Source organism: Mustela nivalis, assembly GCF_964662115.1.
Source record: "Mustela nivalis genome assembly, chromosome: 4".
Lineage (NCBI taxonomy): Eukaryota > Metazoa > Chordata > Mammalia > Carnivora > Mustelidae > Mustela > Mustela nivalis.
In genome coordinates, this window is record NC_139023.1 from 5,715,310 (window position 1) to 5,734,235 (window position 18,926).

The 18,926-nt window shown below is 43.2% G+C and overlaps 1 long non-coding RNA gene and 1 pseudogene across 2 annotated transcripts; one reads left to right on the plus strand and one right to left on the minus strand.

The window, feature by feature from the left end:
* Positions 1 to 5,586: 5,586 nt before the first annotated feature.
* On the plus strand, positions 5,587 to 6,018 carry LOC309863910 (dolichyl-diphosphooligosaccharide--protein glycosyltransferase subunit KCP2 pseudogene; annotated as a pseudogene). Its single transcript has one exon. The product of its transcript is annotated as a dolichyl-diphosphooligosaccharide--protein glycosyltransferase subunit KCP2 pseudogene (transcript).
* Positions 6,019 to 7,444: 1,426 nt separating this feature from the next.
* Positions 7,445 to 16,185, minus strand: LOC309862441. The gene is made up of 3 exons (XR_014310520.1): positions 16,129 to 16,185; positions 9,265 to 9,487; positions 7,445 to 7,688 (listed from the first exon to the last, which is right to left on the minus strand). It is a non-coding gene; the product is annotated as an uncharacterized lncRNA (long non-coding RNA).
* Between the last annotated feature and the right edge of the window lie 2,741 nt (positions 16,186 to 18,926).

Below are 18,926 nucleotides of genomic sequence, written 5' to 3' on the forward strand. Positions count from 1 at the left end.
TGTTCTGTGTCCCCAGGGATCCTGAGACCACACACTGTCCCACCTGGATTGTGTCCCACTTCACCTGAGCACCTTTCAGGCAGGGAGGTCCCTTAGACTTCCAGAAGTCTCCATTTTGCACTCCACGGCGGTATCATTTTCTGGTAACCGCCTGACGGAGGCTCCCTCCATGCAGGATTTATCTTCTGATAGATCCCTCAGATTCATTTCTCTGCTCCTCCTACCCTGAACAAGTTGTCCCTTTTCTATTCATAGAATTGCAGCAATTCTTTTAGAGCTCAGGTTGAATCACAGGTGTTCAGAATGATTTGAAAGTTTTCTAGCTGAATTCCAGGGACTAGATGAAACAAGGGTCACCTCCCCATCTGCTCCCTCCCCACCACATCAGGTATCTTGACAGTTATTCTTTGTCCTTTAGTCTGTTACCTCCAATATAAACACCCCTCAGTTCTCAGAATGCTTCAGAAACCTCACCAGTGATAGCACAGACCAAAATCCACCTTGGGCTTTTCCAAGCTTCTCCTTCAGATCAAACCTGACCTTGCTGCCATCAAACCATCCCACTGTGGAAGTGAGACTACATTTTGTGGTCAGCTCGGGGGCTTTCCTGATACTGCAGTGAAGCTTCATTCCCTTCACTCCCTACTTCAGTTCTTCAAAAGCCCCTTCTATCCCCCAGTTGAGTAAGATTGTGCCTGGATTAGACATCAAGTTTTAAATAAGGTCATCGTGGCTTTTATTGTAATGAGAAGTTTAAGCTAAAGATGAAGTCTACAACACTTTAACATTAATTCAGAGAATAGAAGCCAGACTTCAAAGTTGGTTCTGATTGCCAGCATGCTTTCCCTCACCCTCTTCCGAGGAGTTTGTTTTGCAACGGATTAAGCACCTTGAGCCATAGCTGGGTGTTTGTGTTCCTCCTTAAGCTGTGCTGTAGTTTCCCAAAGGGCAAGGCTCCCTTACCAGAGTGTGCTCAGCACAGGGGCATCCAATCTCCCTGCCTATACACTAATCTCACTCAACACACAATCTTCAGAGAAGAGTTGTTTGCTCGCAGCCAGTCACTTGTTGCAGTCACCAGTCTCATGACCATGGCTCTGGTTTGGGAGGGTAAACTGACCTGGATAACTTCTAACCACCATAGGTCACACCCACAGGCTTCTGCAGAAAGAGGAAAAAAGGTCAGTCTTTGGAGTTTAGCAGAATCAGGTTTGTGAAAAGGCAGTTATGTAAGCAAATTGCTTTATGCATCAAAGTACTCAGACTCATAATGAAGACCACAGTTTCCCTTTGAGCATTTTCTCCAACTGTCTCCATTGAAGACCTCAAACTTAACACTGACACACACATCACAGAAGCCTGAAGACCCAGAGTGATATCATTTCTACTCAAACTCAAAAGTCTGCCAGAGGAAGAAAGGAGATTAGGCCTAGAAATGGAGTTTCCCTAGACAGACCCTGAGAATTTGGAGAAGTTAATGCTGTAGTCACAGCTTCAATCTTGAGGTGTCTTAATAGGAAGAGATTTAAAAAAAAAAAAAAAATGGGTGAGTTCAACAAGCCTAAGTATCATATTTAAACATTTCCAACTATGCTCCCCAATAACCTTGGATATTCTATGGGCCAACAGGGGCAGCAAGCTGGATAAAGTATATATTTTCCCCTGCTGCTCCTGAAGTAGGCTTTTCTTTGCTATGCATCAAGGTTAAAAAGAAAAAAAAAAAAAGGTTTAAAGCCTACTGGCTAGAATTAGGATATCTAATATTGCCTCATGTACATGTAGATTTATCGTGGGAAATGGTCCAATATTCAGAGCACTACCATTAACAAAACCCTTGAGAAACTTAAAGCTTCTAGAGGCACACGTTTTGGTTCACCTGGTTACAATTTATAATTGTATTCTCTCACCTTTGAGTTTTGCTACTCCACTTGCTGAGTACTTCTCTCAGTGACTGACTATGATTAAGGCAAGGAGATTGGTCTTTGACTGTGGACACTTTAAAATTTGGTGCTAAGAAATTAGATCCAGCAAACAACCAGTTTCCTGGGAAAGTAGCAGTGAACTCTGGTTTTGAGCAGCACTAGGTAAACACTAGATACTAAGCCAAAACCCAAGAAAGGAGTTGAACCCAAAAATGGTCTTGACACAACAGAATCATTTCTATTAATGCCACCCTGAGAGCTTGTTAGGATTTGAGTTACGAAGAGCTAAATCTCAGACAAGTTTTAGGAGAAAACGTAAGAGGTCTGGGCTGATGAGGTCAATAGGCCATAAAGCAGACAGATGGCAGGCACATCGGGCCAAAGCTCAGAGGTATCCACAGAGAGGACTTGCCCTAAATCATGGCTAAATTCCCACTAGCAGCAGAGAATCCTGTACTACAGGTTTTGTTCTAAAAGAAGTTTGACATTAAAAAATCTTGACACATTCAACCTCTTCTCTCCCGTCCCTAATGATGGTCTAGCTACAGGGTGGTCTCCTAACCCACCTCTCGTCATACGCTGGTTTGATAACTAGAGCCATGAGGCCCCAGAAGTCCCTATAGTAACACCAACATAGAGACAGCAGCTTCATGAGACTCATCTGCAGTTGAATCCTTAATTAGTCCAACAGTAGGAATCAATGGTTTTGTCCAGCACTTCTAAGGTGAGGAAAGCCTACTTTTCAGGGTCTCCAGGTTTCCATTGAGGGGCCAGTATTTTGTCCAGTTATCCACTTAAGTATTTTGTCAATTTAGAGTTGGGAATATGGTTTGCTTTTTGTTATTTCCTATGGCCTGTGTAGTTAATGAGGTTTACAGAAATGGGAAGAGAGCTGGTGGACAAAATATACCATGTACTTTATCTTCGATTTCACTTCTATTTAAGTGAATTCTTGGTTGACCATTAAATCACTAATATACCAGCTTCTGGAATTATTAGAAGCAGATAAACTTTGCTCTCAGTAAAGAGACAGTTACAGGTGAGAACTCTGCAGGATGAGTAATGAGAAAATTGGTTTTCTGAGAGCCACAAAGAAGCTAAGCCACTCCCGGCTACCCCCGGGGCTTCCTCTTGCTGGAGTCCCTCCCCCACAAAGACCCAACAACCCAGTTCTAATTGTAACCATTAACTAGCAGTGTCCTTTGGAAAGGCTGAGACTCAAGATCCCTGATCTGATCTGTTGAGGGATTCTGCATCAAGCAGATGGCTTACCCAGAACTATACACATCCTGAGCACAAGATCTATAAGGCAAGAGCTTTGCTCTTGAGCCCAGCTTCCTTCGTGAGTACAGTATTAACAGAATTAACTCCCCACTCATTGGGATGAGGGTAGACAAAGTTGTGTATCCTCGGGCTTTCCCCCCCCCCATTTTTCCAGGTTTTTCTCAAAGCAGGTAGACCTAGGTGTTTAGGTGTAGTGTGATTTTTACAAGAGACCACTTTATATGGCTAAACACAAACTGCAATACAGTTTGCTATGTAGCACTTAGGAGATCACAGTCAATATATCCATCACATGGGATACTCTTGATCAATCTCTTACAAAGATGCCACATTATCCCCTTTCTCTAGGACAACCACTCTCCTTATTGAGGGAAGCCTCAATTCTCACAGTGCTCTGGATAACCATCTAAACAGCTGGTTTCCTCATTATCCCCCACTGCAAGGGTTCTAACCATTTACTCATCAGGAAACTTCTCTCAGCTAAACAATTCTGACATTAAAGGAGGAGCCCAAGGTGAGGTAATACATTTCCCCCTCAACTCCACATTCCAGTAGGGGAGTTTCAGCCCACAACCCACAAATTTTGTTTGTTTTTTTTTTCTTTTTATCCTTTTCAGTTCAGACAACTGCCTTCTAAAGGACTGTGGCTAAAAACCTTAACTCCCTGGGGAAAAAAGACTCAAGAGCCACATGGTGCTTGACATTCACTTTAGTTCTTTACTACTTATCACTAAAGAGACTTCCTTCTCTCGAAAAAATGAAATTCAGAAGTACTGTACATTTTCTGCCCTCAATTTTCAGCTAAGCTTGGTCTTCAAACTTTTAGTCTCCAAAACGAAAGTAGTAGCTTTCCGTCACTTTCTGCCATTATTTTTTTCTGTCATTACTTTAGACAGGAGTTTCTAATCAAGACTTTACAAGTCCAGATGGAGGCTAAAAAAAGCATTTAAAAGATTTTTGTGAGGAAGCACCTGGGTGGCTCACTGGGTTAAGGCCTCTGCCTTCAGCTCAGGTCATGATCCCAGGGTCGTGGGATCCAGCCCCGCATCAGGCTCTCTGCTCAGTGAGGAGTCTGCTTCCTCCTCTCTCTGCCTGCCTCTCTGCCTACTATGGATCTGTCAAATGAATAAATTAAAAAATCTTAAAAAAAAAAAAAAAAGATTTTTGTGAGGAAACAAAAATTAGCAAATTTGCCTCAAGCATAGGAACTATGTACTCTTAGAAGGTTATACTACTGCACTAAGGTAGCTGGAAGAGTGATTTTGCTGAAACATCTCCTAAGCTGGAGGTTAAAGAGAAGCCAATGAAAAGCAGGTGACTTCTAAGTGAGATTTGAGCATGAGAGAAGAAAACTGGAAGTTTCAATGTTCTTCTTCCTTTAGGAACCCCAACAGTTAGAAAAGTTTCTCCTCCATCTGTATTTCAAAGAAGACATGCCTGATAAAATGACTTCAGGAAGTGACCGTACCTCCTGGAAGATATTCTGTCTGCAAACAGCTGGGTTTTTTTGTTTGCTTGAGATTCGCTTGTCTTTTTTCTTCCTTCGCCTTTCATTTCTAAAGTAAGCTGCCCCTGATTTCCCTTAAGATCGAGAAGAAGTTTGATTCTTCCCACTCACCCCCTCCTCACCGGCCACTAGGAGGACTGTAAAATGTCACATTCCCTCACTCACCACCGTTAACACCCTACAGCAGCCCAGCAAGAAACCACGTCACCAGCCTCCCTTCTTTTTTTATAGTCAAGGCCCTGCCTTCATCTTGGGTGCAGACCAATGAGAACACCCAGGAGCTACCGCCACTCTGCAATTGGTCCAGGATTTCAGGCCTGAGGACAAAAAATATGGCCTCCAGATGCCCAGATGCCGAGTCTTCTCATTAGGTTTCCTATTTTAAAGAGGCACTACCCTGCCTCTCTGTTTCCGTTTTTGTTTTTTACCGTGTTGCAAAGCCTGCTGAGTGGTTGAAGACCTTGTAAAGGAGTGGTTTAGAGTCACCTTTGAAAAATGGCTCAATCAGCTCCTCCTCTAGCACTTAGTCTTAATATAAAAGAATTTTAGGGGTGGCACAGTGGTTAGGGGTCCACTCTTGGTTTCAAGCTCAGGTCATGAGCTAGGGGTTGTGAGAGGGAGTCCCCATGGGGCTCCAAGCTCAGTGTGAAGTCTGGTTGAGTTTTTCACTCCCTTTGTCCCTCCCCTCGGCCCCACCCCTGTGTGTGCATGTTCTCTCTCTCTCTCTCTCAAAAATAAATCAGTCTTTAAAAATGAATAAAACATGTTGAGTGTGTCTTAAGGAATATCAAAAGGAGAAATAGGAAGGGGTAACACACACGCACAGCTGTTCCCCTTGGGCTCCCCTCTTTCTTGGCCCAAGGGCAGGGCATGATGGCCGTCTGCACGGGCAGCTCACCGGCACTCTCCCCGCTCCTGTCCCTGCTGTTCTTCCTCGGGATGCACATGTATAAGCTCCAGCTGACCTGCACGCAGCAGCTCACCATCAAGGGGGGCCTGCTGGGCTCCAGCCTTTTAGTCTTCTCTCTCACGCCACCAGGAATCTTGAGAATGTTGTCTTTGGCAAAGGATTCCAAGCAAAGATCTTCCCCGAGATTCTTCTTGGCTCTCCTTGCATCTGGCCTCATCCACCAAGTCTGCATTACCCTCTGCCTCGCCTTCTCTATGGTTGGCCTCTCCCACACCAATAAGTTCTCCTCCACTCTGTGCCAGACAACGATTCCATTCCTCACAGCAGCCAAGATCCCGGGAAGGACAAATAGAGAAACTGACCCCGGGTGTTCAATAAAGGTGATTCTTTGTTGAAGAAGAGGGAAAAGAAGGAGCAAAAGAAGGAGCGGGAGGGGGAGGAGGTGGAAGGGGAAGAGGTTGGGGAAGGGGATGATGAAGAAGAAAGAAGGAAGGAAGGAGAAAGAAAGAAGGAAGGAAGGAAGGAAGAAAATATGAGTAGCTATTTGGTCACACACTGGTGTTAGAGTCAAACATCCTTACCCTGAGACAGCACTAATGATGACGCTCACCTGTGTCATTCACTTCCTCTTTCATTCACAGCCATCATTAAAGTCTATGATTCAGAGGAAGCAAGGAAGCGACTAGTAGAGCATGGGTTTTCTCTGTGTTTCTCAGAATCCTCAGGATACACGTTTCTGAAAAGTTGATTCCATTCACAGATGTGGAAGTAGGAAGTAGTATGTTTAGATAATACTGAGCCAAACTGATGTAAATAAGTGATTTAATTAATAGAGGAGAGGAGACACATCTTCTCTACAGAATAATTTGAAATAATATATGTCCATATTCCCCAGTACAGGAGGTGGAGTTTAATTCCCCTCCCTGTGAGTGTGGGCTGAGCTTAGTGACTCAGGCTCCTAAGAACAGAGTAGGGAAAGGAAAAAATAATCATTTTACATACACCTGAAACTAATATCACACTCTATGTTAACTAAGTGTAATTTTTAAAAAAGCTTAAAAAATAATTTTATAGTGAAGAAACCTGGTAGTGTTTGGCTTAACTTAACCAAGTGATCCAGGTTAACATCGTCACTGATAAGTCATGTTGCTGTTAAATACCCTCAATATAAAGAGAAGACACTACATCCCATGGTATTCTTCCTCAAAACCCATAACCCCAATATAATCATGAGAAAAACATCAGACAAAACCAAATTAAGGGACAGCCCACAAAACTGACTCGTACCCTCAAAACAGTTTAATCAAAGCCATGAAAAATAAGGAAAGACTGAAAAACTTCACAGACCAGAAGAGACTAAGGAGATATGACAACTAAATACAACATGGTACCCTGGGTAGGACCCAGGAAGAGAAAAGTATATTAGTGGAAAAATTGGGGAAATCCAAATAAAGTTTGGAGTTTGGTGCATACAATGTATAAATGTTGATCTTTAGTTTTGGCAAACGCACCATGACTATATAAGATGTGAACATGAGGGGAAACTGGGTAAGGGAATCAGGAAGTTTCTTTAACTGTCCTTGTGACTTTTCTGTGAATCTAAAATTATTCATAAATGAAACATTCATTTGAAAGAAAAGGAGATAAGCAAAATCCACATGGATTTTTAAGATAAAATGCAAGTCTTCAAAGACATCTTATGCTTATAGCAGACTGCTTTAAACTATGCCTCCCCTAGACTTGCTAGAAGCGCTTTTCCATGTTTAGGGGATTTAGAGCAAAAGTTTGAAAATTTAGATGAATCCCAAAGCTGCCTGAAGGACGGGATAAGGCTAGAGGCTCACAGGCCGGCTGGAGTCGGGCAGGGGTATATCCTAGTCGAAGGCAGTAAGTCAGTGCATAACTAGAAACAAATTGACTTCTTTATTCCTGTGATTGCTACCAGTGCTTTCTGAGAATTTGCTAATTCCAGTCATCCATTTTCATTTTGAGCGTTCATGAATCCGCAGTCAGGAGAGGGATTCTCTTCTCAGGTAGCCCGGTCCCCTCACGATTGCCAAACCCACTGGAGAAGAATGTGTTTTTACAAAACATACATCAGAGAAGGGCACTTATCATATGACGTCACTCATACGTGGAATATAAGAAACAGCGCAGAGGCTCGTAGGGGAAGGAGGGAGAACTAAACGGGAAGAAATCAGAGAGGGGACAAACCATGACAGACTTAATTCCAGGAAGTAAACTGAGGATTGTGAAAAGGGAGGTTGTTGGAGGAGGGGGTAATTAGGTGATGGGCATTTTAGGAGGACACATAATGTGATGAGCTTCGGGTGTTATACACAGTTACTGAATCACTGAACACCACATCAAAAACTAATGAGGTACTATATGCTGGCTAAGTGAATTTAAAAAGGAAAGAACACAACACTAGGGGCACCTGGGTGGCTCATTCAGTTCAATGTCTGCCTTCAGCTCAGGTTGTGATCCCAGGATCCCGGGATCAAGCCCTGTGTGGGGCTCCATGCTCAGTGCGTGTCTGCTTCTTCATTTCCTCTTCCCCTCCCCCCTGTTTGTGCTCTCTCTAGCTATCTCTCTCTCAAGTAAATAAATACATAAAAATTTTGAAAAAATAAAAAACAATACTGAAATCCAAAAACAAAGCATAGCACCTACTCTGGGAGACAGGGTCATTAGTGGTTAAAGACATGGACTTGGGGACACCTGAGTGACTGAGTCAGCTGGGGTCCCGGGATCAAGTCCCACATCGGGCTTCCTGGCCAGGAGGGAGTCTGCTTCTCCCTCTGCATGCTGCTTTCCTTGATTGTGTGCGCACTCTCGTGCGTGCGCTCGCTCGCTCGCTCTCTCTCTCTCTCTCTCAATCTCGTAAATAAATAAATAAATAAATAAATAAATAAAATCTTTAAAAAAGAAAGAGCATGGACTTTGAAAGTAGGCAGACAAACCTGGGTTTAATTCTCTACGAGATTTACTTCTCTGTTTACTATCATTGTGCTCTCACACTAGTTAACCACTGTAAGCTTCAGCTGCTCACCTGTGAAATAGGAATAAATCACACTTACTCATAAGATTATTGTGAGGGCTGATTAGTAATATGTACTAAAAACATCTAGAATAGTTCATGATAATGAACACCATACAGCACTTCCCTTACCCAGATCTGTTCTAGCTCCGGTGCGTACTGATTCATTGTATGCTCTCAACAATCCTATTATGCATCTTTCTGTTCCACGTGGGGAGTCTGAGCCATGGGAGGATGAATCATTGGGCCCAGGCAACATAGCCTGTAAGTGATGGAGCTGGACTCAAACCCAAGCGGCCGGGCTTTAGAATCCTTGCTTTTCGGCAGCACACTGTATTGCCTCTCTGTTATCAGAAAAGAAGGAAGAAGAAAGAGGACATGGCATGCTGAGAAGTCCAAAAGAGGTACCTTCTAAAGAGAGAAATGGTTGGTTCTCCTGTGGCACTGCAAAGGTATAAATAATGCACGTATGAATTGGGACTGATACCAACCAAGTTCATGGCTAAGAGACTATTGGAGTGGGAGCACTTGCTTCTGCAGGCCCTGAAGTCAGTAAGAACATTTTTCTAAGTCATGTAAACATTTTAAAAGTACAGCTTACCAAATTAGAGAAGCTCTCTCGCCAGACGCTTATCTCAGTGTTTTCTCAGTTGATTTCCTGGACAGAAAACTCAAATACCAGATAGTCCAGTTCAAAACTAGACCCATGAGAATCCTCACTGTGAAGGAGCCTGCCAGCATTCCACACTGAATCATCCTTCTTCAAGGTGAAAGCCAGCCCAAGCCCGAGGCAACGTTCTTCAAGGCTTCCACTGCTTCCCAGCCTAGGTAGAGAGCAACCATAAAAGTGAAGGCCCAGCTTGGGCTCTTAATTTGGCAACTTCATCTCCCATTTACTGTTCCAATGGTAGAAGTTACCACCCCTTGAGTCCTTGCTCTGGGCCAGGTAATCTCTACTCTGACTCATTTAATTCACCCTTGAACCCTGTGAGCTAAATATTGACATTGTCGTTTATGAATGAGAAAATTCAGGTTCAGAAGGATTAAGCAACTTTTCCCAAGTTACACAGCTAGCAAGAGTCCGAGCCAGGGTTTAAACCCCAACCGTTCGACTTACAAGGCCCTGCTCTTCAGCACTAAGTTATACAGTTGAAGTTGTCAAGAGAGCGTATTTGAAGGGCAGATCCAGTAACAACTTGTCATGGCCCTATGATCCCTTTTTCCAATGCGACATCCCTCATGCCCACAAGAGAATAAAGATGAAAATGTTCTTTCCATCACAGGAACCATCCTTAGGGACAGGCACAGAGAGACTAGGTTCAGGAAAAGCACTCCAATTTTTATTTCAACAGCTTCATTTCAATTCTTTTACCTTTGAACCAAGGTGAACTGCTACAGAGTCCAGACCCTACTCAACCTCCTTTTTTTCTGTCTTCTTTCTTTCCGCCAAAGTCTGAACTAGAGAAGGCAGAAACAGGGTCTGTGCAAAGAACAATCCCAGTTTCAGTTTTCCTAACCCATTCTCAGCTGGACGGATTCCAGTAGGTGGTTCACCAGAACTAATTGCCGCTCTCACGGCATTCTGATGACTGCCTGGATCCTGTGCCTCTTCTTTGAAGAACAAAGTCAGCCAGGGAACAGGTGTTGGAAGGTGGCCACCGTCCCTACCAGCACAGAAGAACTCTCTGTGTTGGTGGTCTGCCCTTTGGAAGCATGGATTTGTTGCTCTATAACTCATTACTTGGTTGGGGCTGATGGTGTTACAGATACAGATACATCATAGTATTATTTGATCTTTCACAGCGTTCATATGATATTGAACTTTCAGAATGTACAAACCAAATTTAGAATATAATAAACAGGCTTAGAACTTTCCAGCTCCCCATCATGCCTATATTTCTACGTCCCCTGTTTGAAATGAGAAAGCCACCGCCAGTGTAGTAAAAAGCCCACCCACATAGACTTTCTCTTGAGTCCTCCTACCTGAGCATCCATCCTGCCACGACTGTAGATGAAGCCCTTATTTCTCACCTATTCCTTTTCTCTACTCTTCCTGCTGTTTTCACTACCTTCAAGGTACCACCCTCTAGACCATTCTCCACACTACATCCAGAGAGGTCTTTCTAAGACAAACCCTTCTCTGGCTCCCCATCATGTTCAGGATAAAGACAAAATTCTTGCTTAGTAAAAAACAAACAAGGACACCGGTGTGGCTCAGTGGGTTAAGCCGCTGCCTTCGGCTCAGGTCATGATCTCAGAGTCCTGGGATCAAGTCCCGCATCGGGCTCTCTGCTCAGCAGGGAGCCTGCTTCCTCCTCTCTCTCTTCCTACCTCTCTGCCTGCTGGTGATCTCTCTGTGTCAAATAAATAAATAAAATCTTTAAAAACAAACAAACAGGAAAGAGAGAAGGGAGAAAGGAAGGAGAGAGAGAAGTCATTTTTTTTAAATTATATTGACTTAACCTATAGCACAATACATTCTTCTGGAGTAGAATTCAGGGATTCATCACTTACATACAACACTCGGTGCCCACCACAAAAAGTGCCCTCCGCAAGGCCTTCACCCATCCATGCCATCCGCTCACCCACCTCCCTCCATCAACCATCACTTTGCTCTCCATTGTTAAGAGTTTAAAGAGAGGTCGTTTACTGGCGGATCCAGTCTTCCATCACTCAAGAGCCACCTCGACTCTGTCCCCTTTGACAGGCCCCCCTCCTAGCATGTTCCCCGTACTGTTCCATCCTCCCCATCGAACTGGCTAATTCCCACACATCCTTCAAGGATCCACACAAGCTTTGTCTCTTTCAGAAAGCATTTCTCTATCAGACTCCCTGGAGTAAGTTAAGAACCTCCCTCATATTCTCTCAAAGAAAGGAAAAAAGAAGCGAATACTTCTCGTTACAACTCCATTGTTACCGTCTGCTCACTTGTCTCTTTCCTTCATCAAAATCGAGCTCATGGGAAATATGTCTTCCTACTCACTCTTATGACGCAGCCCCTAGAATAGTTCCTGGCCGTGATTTTTGAGGGAATGAAGGAATGAAATTGTAGATAAATGTCCAGGTTGCTGAATCTAGAAATAAATAGCAAACTCAGATAATATGTTGAGAGGAGTTTAATAAGCCCACCATTAATAACAATGTACACAAGGTGAAGGAAGACCATAAGAAAACATGAAGCATCTCTGGGGCCAGCTACAGCAGGAGCTGGGACCATCTCTAGGCCTGAAATTACAAGGAGAGAAAGTACCTCCCAGAAGCCAAAAGAGTCACCGCAGGGAAGGGTCGATGGACAAGGGATAAGCTCTGTAGTAGTCTTTGGTAGAGTATGTATCCAACACACAGTGACCTGGAGCCATGGGAGCTGAGAGAGTAAATGCCCTAAAGTCTCTCTCTTCCCAAACTCCAATCCCCTGCTATTGCCTCTCACTAGCCAAACCACCAAAAGCCACAGGGCAAGGGGGCCCTTGATGCCATCAACATGGGTCAACTTCCCCACACACAGAGCAGGGTGGGGAGAGATTTGGAAAAGCAAATGGAACATATCCAATACAGTATGTTTCCAAGAATAGAACCATTGATGGAATTCTAAAGGTTAAGAAGTTCAATAATAACAATACTCAGAGAAAAAATTTATCTTCCTTGTAGCTGGTAAAAGAATTGCTTCTAAGGAAAGAGAAATAAGCCAGCCATTGATAAACCAGTTGTTACAAAGAAGAGAGCAATAGTTTTGCACCTGTTGCAGAAGAAGCACCTTTCTCCAGATAATAAAGGAGAAAAGGGGAAGGAAAATGGGGTTGGATGCATTCTTTGGGGCAAGTTGAAGAGGGAGACAATGACTGAAGACTGGGAGGGAAGAGGAGAGGTCAATCGAATGGAGGTTTTCCAAGTGAGAGTGTGGGCACTCTGTGCAGCAAAGTATCTTTCCGTGGTCATTATGAATCCAGAGTCAGAATTTTTTAAAGATCATGATATGCTCCCTGTGAATGGATTGTTTGTGGAAGTTAACAGAGGGATTGGGTTTATTTAGATCAATATTAGTACCAGGGTGCCAAAGCAAAGGCCCAAGAGGAAAGACACATTTCTCAGTCGGAGACGGGCCCGGGGTCCCGAGAAGTAAAGAGACTGAGTGAAGACCACGGCGTTAGAGGAGACGGAGGAGGACTCGAAACCTGGGCTGTCTGGGGTCGAAGAGGTCGCTGCCCGTATTCACCGCAGGGATTTTGATGGATTCCTGTCTTACATTTAGATCTTTCATCCATTTTGAGTCTTTTTTTGTGCATGATACAAGGAAATGGTCCACTTTCATTCTTCTGCATGTGGCTGTCCAGTTTTCCCAACACCATTTGTTGAAGAGACGGTCTTTTGTCCATTAGACATTTTTCTGCTTTATTCACCAGCGAATGAAGGGATAAAGAAAGCGGGGTATATACATACGATAGAAAGCTATTAAACTTTTGAAAAAAAGAAATCCTGCAACATGCAACAACATGGGTGAACCTGGAAGACCTGCTAAGTGAAATAAGCCAGCCCCCGCGGGACAGGAACTGTATGGTTCCAGTTATGTAAGATATCTCAAATGGTCAAACTTACAGAGGCAGAGAGCAAAATGGTGGTTGTTGGTTGGGGGTTGGTCAGAAAGACGAGGGGAAAATCAGGAGTTCCTAATCAATGGGTTTAGAGCTTAAGTAATGCAAGATGAGTAAGTTCTAGAGACCTGACATATAATATTATGCCTATAGTTAAAATCCTATTGTATACTTAAAAAATCTGTCAAAAGGGGTGCCTGGGTGGTTCAGTCAGTTAAGCGTCTGCCTTCCGGTCAGGTCTTGATCCCTGGGTCCTGGGATTAAGGCCCGAGTTAGGCTCCTTTCTCAGCAGGGAGCCTGCTTCTCCCTCTGCCTGCTATTCTCCTCCTGCTTGTGCTCTCTCACTGTCTCTGACAAATAAATAAAATCTTTTTAAAATATGTTAAGAGAATAGATCTTATATTATCTTACTATAATATAATAAATATAATTATATATTATATGTAACATATATAATACATATAATAATGTAATATAAAAACAATATAATAAAAATAAAGTAATACATAATAATAAATAATAACAAATAAAAAATAAAATTTTTTAAAATGAAAAAACCTGGGCTGTCTGGCTCTAACTTTTGGGCATTTCCTATGTCGATCTGTTTTCTTCCATTCTGGCTCTAAGGGCAAGTGAAAAGACCTAGGAACCATGGCTATGTACTTCTTATCATTTACAGATACATACTGATTAAGGGCTAGAATTTATGAAGGACATACCATGTGCCAAGAGCTTTACATGGATTATCTTGTCTAATCAAAGTAACCCAGGAGAGCTTCTATTACTGTCCCATTTTACTGACATGGAAATACATTGGAAAGATGAGACAACTTTCCCAAAGTGCAGAGTTAGAATTCAGAACCCCAACTCTGCCTGTCTGTATTTATAGATCATCTCAACAACTGTGAGGACATTTGCTCATTTTGAGCATCTTCAAAGGGAGCATTTATACCCTTTTAAATGAAAACCTACAAATCCAGGTGTTTTTTGATGCTAGGTTGCCATCAGCTCTAAAATACTATGGATCTGTTATCAAGGGTCTCTCTTGATATTTAGCCCTAATTCCCACTGTCTTGCATATCACAGTAGCTGCTGCCACAGTCTTTTTCACATGTGCTCTTTTTTTTTTTTTAATTTTTTTTTAATTTATTTTCAGCATAACAGTATTCATTGTTTTTGCACCACACCCAGTGCTCCATGCAATCTGTGCCCTCCTTAATACCCACCACCTGGTACCCCGACCTCCCACCTCCCGCCCCTTCAAAACCCTCAGATTGTTTTTCAGAGTCCATAGTCTCTCATGGTTTCCCTCCCCTTCCAATTTCCCTCAACTCCCTTCTCCTCTCTAACACCCCTTGTTCTCCATGCTATTTTTTATGCTCCACAAATAAGTGAAACCATATGATAATTGACTCTCTCTGCTTGACTTATTTCACTCAGCATAATCTCTTCCAGTCCCGTCCATGTTGCTACAAAAGTTGGGTATTCATCCTTTCTGATGGAGGCATCATACTCCATAGTGTATATGGACCACAGCTTCCTTATCCATTCGTCCATTGAAGGGTATCTTGGTTCTTTCCACAGTTTGGTGACCGTGGCCATTGCTGCTATAAACATTGGGGTACAGATGGCCCTTCTTTTCACTCCATCTGTATCTTTGGGGTAAATACCCAGGAGTGCAATGGCAGGGTCATAGGGAAGCTCTATTTTTAATTTCTTGAGGAATCTCCACACTGTTCTCCAAAGAGGCTGCACCAACTTGCATTCCCACCAACAGTGCTCTTTGAAATGAGACAACCTGGGGCAGCTTTCAAATCCCACAGAGCTTCCTCAAGACCCCATATGTTGGAAGAGGTTCCCTACAGTGACCTCTGCAGCAGCTCATCTCTCCACCACAAATCTGCTTCAGATCCAGGAGCTCAAAAAAGGCAGAAAGTTTTTCAAGAAGGAAGGAAGGAAAGAAGGGAAGAAGGGAGGGAGGGAAAGGAAGAAAAGGAAGAGGGAGCGTTGTTCTTCTCTGTGGTGCACGTTCCTAGCGGCAGTTCTTCAATCACTTGGGTTTGGTTGTATTTAATCCCAGTGCTACTTCATCCAGTAAGGGTAGTATCTAGTCTTTATCTGGAATGTTCTTAATGAATAGTATGGTCAAAGACACTGATATGACATGTCTTAGTTTTCCCTAAAACACTCTATCCAGGGGGGAACCTGGGTGGCACAGTCGATTAAGTGTCCAACTCTTGATTTCGGCTCAGGTTGCAGTCTGAGGGAAGTGAGATTGAGCCCCACGTCAGCGCGGGGTCTGCTGGAGTTTCTCTCGTAACCCCCCCTCACTCTACTCTCCCTCTCTCTAAAATAAATAAATAAATCTTTAAAACACTCTATCCATGGACATTTAGTAGATATTTAACATCACTGTTCCATTTCCTATCATCTGAGTTTTGAGATGGCATTGTTACTTTCATTTCATAGACAGTAAGAAAATGTCACCTAGAAAAGTAAGTGACTTGTCTACATCAAAGTCAGTGGCAAACCTGGGACCAATATCCAGTGTTCCTGACTCCAGATGAGATTGATTCATCTCCTTAAAATATTCAAAGCTTCTATTTCTACAGAATAAATACCAGCACTTAAATAGATGCTTATTACATATTTATTAGATTCTGGTACCTAGTAAGTAACATTTTTTTCATGCTGTATATGAAGGTAAGAAGAAGCATCAACCTTCCATTACAACTCCATAGCCCAGTGAACAAAAGTATTTGCTTTGGAGTCAAAAAGCAGAATTTAAATCCCAGCTCCATCTTTGAATTTTGGGACAAATACCTTCACATCTGTGAGTTTTAGTTTTCTAGAAGATGGTCGACCCTGCTAGTTACCTGCTCAGTATTTACTCTCCTTTGTGTCTTCTACCAGAAAACTGACTTAGCTCAGAGCATCAGTTTGCCAGGTAGAAACACTGACTTCTCCAACTCCCTCACAGCTAGGGGTGCCTACCGCCCATGTGACAAAATTCTGGGCAATGACTCATAAGCTGAGAGTTTCTGGAAAACTCTGTTTCCTTCAGTAAGTGCCCTCTGGCCTCCCCCCAATCTTCAACTTCTCCTTCCCACTTGGCTCCACTTTCCCTTTTTTTTCAACACTTGAATATTCTTTTCCATATGCATTTTCATTACCTTATTTCATGGATGAAATAACTCGTTAAATGAGAACTCTTCTTCCTTTGATACAAGTCAAAGGTACATTTGCAAACAACCTCCTCAGTGCCTCCCTGGAGAGCCCGCTGAATCGGGGCCTTACTTGAAAGCCCAAAGTTTTTATCCATTTGTGTTTTCAGAAACTCTGTTTTTGAAAAACGACTCATAATCCTCTGCAGATGATCCAGCCTTGGTTTCCTTCTCTCCCTTCCTTTGCTTTAGTCCTAAAGATGTTGAGCACCTTCTCTGCCCAAGGACAGAGAAAGGAACTGGACACCTTCCCTTTGTCTTTCAGATCCAGTCTCCATGCTTCCCAGTTGTGCTTTCTTCCCAGAAAGCAGGCTTGATGGGCTGTGTGACCGGGCTCTCCTGCTCTCTGGCTTCTGGTGTGGCAAACAGGGAGCCCTTGCAGAGAGCAAAGGGACGAAGGAGTATGAGGTCCTGACTCCCTCTTTTAAGTGAACTGCGTCCCCTCAGCTGAGGTCACGGGTCTTCTCACAAGTCTTTTCTGCTTCATTCCTTTACTACAGAAAAACCAACCCAACAGGTTACAGATTTCAAGCTTTTAATGCTTTAAAATTTCTTGTTGACTAGAACATATAGACTTCCTTTATCCTAGGGTTTTAATAAAGGCATTTCTCTTTGCTAAGATTGGGAAACTCAAGCTAAGGGAAGACACTGAGTGAATATACATTGTCACTCTTTTCGAGGGTTAGTCTTTAGCTTTTCAGGCCTCGAAACTAATTTTCTCAGTGTACTCAGTGAATATTTATTTCACAAGGACTGATTCGCTCTAACCAAAGTAAAAAGAAATTGATATGTAAGGCATAATGCCAGCTTAGAATTTAAAATATGTATGATATAGGAACATCATATACACTATATTACGAGAACTGGGGAATGAGGGTATCACTTGCAAATAACAGCAAAAAAATAAACAAAAAATAATGAATCCATAAGAACATTATTTATTGTTTATTCAACAAGGTTGATCAGTCTCATCAACATCAGCAAGGTATTATACCATTTAGCATGTTTGCTTATGGCCTCATGGTTACAAGAGGGCTGCCACCGCAGACATCAACATTGCATTCAAAATCAGAAAACAAATAGCTGGTTGGAAGAGAGGGAAAATGATCTCTTCTCAAAAGGCTTTGTTTGTCTTTTACCCCAGTTAGCTTCCCAGCGGCCCCATGGGCAAGAATCGGGTCTCATGACCATTCTAATTGTCAGGGAGGCTGAGAAAGCAAACATCTAACTGTCCAACCACTATTCAGTGCTAAGAGTCAGCACCGAATACAAGATCTGGAAATGGCTTTGGATAGTGTACCAGCGGGGGAAGTGTGCTGCACAGGCCTCCCCTCAACAGAGCTCACTGCTCAGCTTTGAGAGGGCAGTTGGCTGACGGCTTCTAGCGCAGTACCTTAAGGATATGCTTCATGTTCAAGCCAAGGCCATGCTGTTCCTGGGTAGCCCCAGCCAGTACCGCGCAAACTGGGAGTACTAGGGTCTGGGCGTGTCTACCCAATGCAAGACTTCTCTCAACTTTGCTCCAGTACGCCCTGTTGAGCTGGTCGAGGCTTGTTCAGATCCGACATCATGGTCTGAGGCTCTTCCTGCACAATTCTGCTTCCTTCCCCATTTCTTTTCACAGGTGTCACATTGGCACTGCGGCCTGAAGACTTCCCCTGCCCAGTCCTGTTTCCTCTCCCTTTATCGTTCATGGTCATCACCCCCGAATACATCTCTGTACTCCTAACTCTCTCTCAGCATCTGCTCCCTACAGGAGTTGAGCTGAGAGAAAAAGATACATCAGCAGAACTGTTCCCTATAAGGAAATCTCCATGGAAATCAAATATTTGTGCTAAGAGAATATAAGATGAGAACAGACCAGCCTCCTCTGACTAATCCATTTTCGCCATGAGGACATTTGTAATGTAGGCGCCTCTCTTGCGTGTGAACATCCAGACTCCCAGACCACACTGGGGAGGAGAGTTGATCTCTAATTCTCTGACTCCTGTTTTTTAGTTTCCATTCAAATCGACCCTGTTCTGTTGGCTTTTGCTTTCTTAACAATGTTGATTCCCACATGGAATGCCATAGAGCCAAGCCCTGTTTTCTCCACCTTGGGACCTGGAAGACATTTTATTTTGTTTTTTTGTTCGATTCTTTGTTTATTTTGTTGTTGCTTTCAGGATAATTCTCCAAAACCTTCCAAACCTCCCAAACACTCTTCCGTCGTGTCCTGACTCTACAATTTCAGTTCTCTGGGTTCTGAAGAAGTCCCACTGCCACTCCCTCTCACGTCTTTCCTAGTTCCGCTGCAGCCCTTTACAATGCTTCCATTCTAGAGCGCAATTTGCTCTGAGGAACCCTCAAGTGGCTTCCTTTGTTTGTTTGTTCACTCAACCTTCATGTATTAAGCAGGTGCAATGTGATAGGTCCTCTGGCAGGTGCTGGGCATACAGCAAAGAGGAAGA